The following is a 3,593-nucleotide window of genomic DNA, read 5'->3' as shown; positions in this document are numbered from 1 at the left end:
TGGATAAACAAGAAGAAAAGAACAAGAAAAAGACAAAGGGAGAAGGGGGAGAAACTGCACCGAAATTGAAAAGCTGAAAGAAAATGAGTTTTCAAAAGTATTTCTGCCAGGGGAATGCAGCGCGGCTGTTTGTGTCCCTCAGATGGTGAATTGTTGTGGAGGTGTTATAATCATTAGTCCAGATAGAGAGACAGCCGCACTGTCTGTCTGTGGCAGGGAATCTTTTAGAGTACTGCAGATGTTCTCTGCATGAGGGAGACAGGTCTCTTAAGATAAGACGCAAACAAAAGTGCTTTAAATACTCGAAAAGTCCTGGACTGAGAGAGATGCTGATTCAGTACAATACTGTCTGAAGGATCATGGCCAGAATGGAAGTGGAAAATCTGAACGGAGAAAGAAAATGGTGAAAAGATTGTCAACAGTGGCTCTCTATGAATTCAGGTTTACTTATCAGCATCTTTGAAGTGTGAATGTGTATAGCATGGGTGAACTTTCTCATAAAATAAATTTTTCTGAGCAGTTTCACAATGCTGTATAAAGGACATGCCGAATTCCAAACGAATGGCCACTAGATGGTAGAATGTTTTTGATTTTATGGTAATTGTTCCTGTTCTTATTAGCGTGCTAATTATCATATATGGTACATCTTATTAGTTTAACTATAACAAAAAGAACAAACGTATTGTCTGCACACTGATATAACTGCTCCATAAGAAATATTTACTGCAACATTTCGACCATCAGGTCTTTGTCAGGCACAAATTACGTGAACTGAGGTACAACCCTTTATAAGTAACAGGTGGTCATCCTAATTAGACAACTGAAATATCTACTCTATCTGATGATGCTCCTTCTGTTATTGTACAGCGCAGTGTCACTCCTGATTCGACCATCTATGTAAGAGATTCTATGGATTTTATTGAATCATTGTATGCTGTTGATTTTTCTGTCGATCCTGTTCTTCTCGCTACACTTGATGTTCAGAGTCTATATACCAACATCCCTCATGAGGATGGCTTACGGGCGGTGGAACAGTTTCTAAAACAAAGACAGAGTGGAGTAAAACCTAGTACAGCATGTTTGCTGGATCTTATAAACATTGTTTTGACTAATAATTACTTTCGGTTTCAAAATGATTACTATATACAAGTGAAGGGAACAGCAATGGGCAGTAAAATGGCACCAAATTATGCCTACTTGTATATGGGTGTATTTGAAAATGAGTTCATTTGAAATGAATCAAATTCTTTTTTACCTAAGATAATGTTTTATAAACGGTACATTGATGACATCTTTGTGATAACGAATTCTACACCCACTGAATTGTTGCTGTTTTTGAATTATCTCAACTCTAGAACTGAACACTTGAAGTTTACTATGGAGTGTGATACAGAGAATATCAGTTTTCTTGATGTAAAGGTACACATTTCTGAGGGTAAACTTCAAACTGAATTGTATCGTAAACCAATGGATCGTAACACGATTTTAATTTTAAGAGGTGATAGTTTCCACCCAAAACCTCTTATTAAAAGCCTGCCTATTTGCCAGTTTAAGCGTGTGCGCAGAGTGTGTAGCACTGAAGAGTCTTAAGCCCCGTTCACACCAAGAACGATAACTATAAAGATAACGATATTAGCGTCCACACCAGCGAACGATATCGTCTGTTTATTCTAAGCGCACGCGTGTCTGCTTGTTTTAAATTCTTGAGCTCGTTACAGCAGGATGGATTCTGATTGGCTGTCAGTGTTTTATCGTTCATCAGCTGGAAAAAAATCGTTTTGAAGTGATAACAACGATATCGTTCCTCTGTATCGTTATCATTATAGTTGCGGTGTGAACTATGCTATTCTTTAATATTGAGAACGATTTTTAGAACTATATCTTTATCGTTATCTTTATAGTTATCGTGCTTGGTGTGAACGGGCCTTTACTCTCGATAGTCCGCTGATTTGACTTCAAGATTTCTACATCGTAGTTATCGTAGGGAATGGATAGAAGAAGCTAAGAGTAAATTTGATGATACATCTCAAACACAGTGTCTACGTGCTACGAGCAATAAAACACAATCAGGCAATGGCCCTATTTGTTCGGTTAGGTATTCAGCATTAAGTGCAGAATTTCGTAAGGTTCTTTACAGGCATTGGCATATTATTTCTAGTGATTCTAAACGTCAAAGTAACCTGCGTGACATGCTTGTACGATCGGAGTTCCCGTCTAGTGTAGTGAAACCTGTCACTCTTACTCTTCCTCCTGGTAATTATAGATGCGGCAATTGTGCCCAGTGTACTTTTACATATAAATGTACATTTTTCAGCCATCCACACACTGGTCGTAACATACTGATACGCGGTACAATTACTTGTTCATCTACACATGTGATTTATCTTATTCGTTGTCCGTGTGGTCTCGCTTACGTTGGTAAAACTTCTAGATCATTACGCACCCGCATTACTGAACATCGGAGTAATATTAGGACGGGAGTTGAACGCAGTCTTATAGCATCTCATTTTAACAAAGTGGGACACAATGTTAGTGCCTTACAGTATTTCGGTATAGAGAAGGTACAAAAACCATCAAGGAAGGGAGATTTTGAGAGGAAACTTTTACAAAGGGAATGTTTTTGGATTTATACTCTAAATACGTTGTCACCTTTTGGGTTGAATGAAGAATTTGATATTAAGCCTTTCCCATAGGATTGTGTGTATTTTTTCATCTGTCTTTAGTATTGTTTGAATATTTTGAGTGATTATTGTTTATTCGAGTTTAAGATTTGTACCTGTATTATTTTGTATATTTATTCGAATTTAATGCAGTTTTTTTTTTCCCCTCTTTCTCGCTCTCTCGTTCGCTCTCTCTCTTTCTGTTTTTTTTTGTGGGAATGTACCTGTATAGTGATTGAATGTGTCTAATTAGAATGATCACCTGTTACTTATAAAGAGTTGTACCAGTTCACGTAATTTGTGCCTGACGAAGACCTGATGGTCGAAACGTTGCAGCAATAAATTATTTTTATGGAGCAGTTACATCAGTGTGCGGACAATACGTTTGTATTTTTGTTATAGTTTGACTTTAATAGTCACCCAGATGAAAGTACCAGTAAAATGACAGTTGGTCTGTGTTGCATGTTGCAATCGCTTCTTCTGTAAATAATAATAAATTTATTTCAGTATGTGATAATTAAACAGAAAACGACTCAGAAAATGTAAATGTATATTTGTTTAGAGTAATGTATATAGTTTATGAGAGTGACTGATAATTTGTGTCAAGTGTAACCGCTGTGTGATGATTTGAAGGAGGTATACAGTGTCATTCCATATGGTTATACAGAAACTGTGTTTTCACAGAAGACACAAGGGTTTATTAAAGGGGTGGTTCAGTGTTTTTTTTCTAGGCTTGATTGTGTTTATGGGGTGCAGTCTAACATGTGTTAATGCTTCGTTTTAAAAAAAAACTCATTATTTTTCACACAATTTACCTTTATTCCACACCATTCTGTCCCTTCTCTGAGAAACACGCTGATCATTTCCTGCTTTTATGAAGCCCCTCCCTCAGAAATACACGATGGGCTCTGATTGGTTAGCTGGCCCAGTGTG

At 37.1% G+C, this 3,593-nt stretch overlaps 1 long non-coding RNA gene across 1 annotated transcript in view; it reads left to right on the top strand.

Moving 5' to 3' along the window:
• The window catches only part of LOC107749390 (uncharacterized), a 21,886-nt gene that overhangs the window by 11,083 nt on the left and 7,210 nt on the right, over window positions 1-3,593 (top strand). Inside the window, exon 2 of the long non-coding RNA XR_001641025.1 lies at window positions 3,225-3,228. This is a non-coding gene — a long non-coding RNA (uncharacterized LOC107749390). The remainder of the gene's footprint in view (window positions 1-3,224; window positions 3,229-3,593) is intronic.

This window comes from Sinocyclocheilus rhinocerous, unplaced genomic scaffold (genome assembly GCF_001515625.1).
Source record: "Sinocyclocheilus rhinocerous isolate Xijiao unplaced genomic scaffold, SAMN03320098_v1.1 scaffold1895, whole genome shotgun sequence".
NCBI lineage: Eukaryota > Metazoa > Chordata > Actinopteri > Cypriniformes > Cyprinidae > Sinocyclocheilus > Sinocyclocheilus rhinocerous.
Note: the sequence above shows the minus strand (reverse complement) of the source record. Positions and strands in the feature narration are given on the sequence as shown.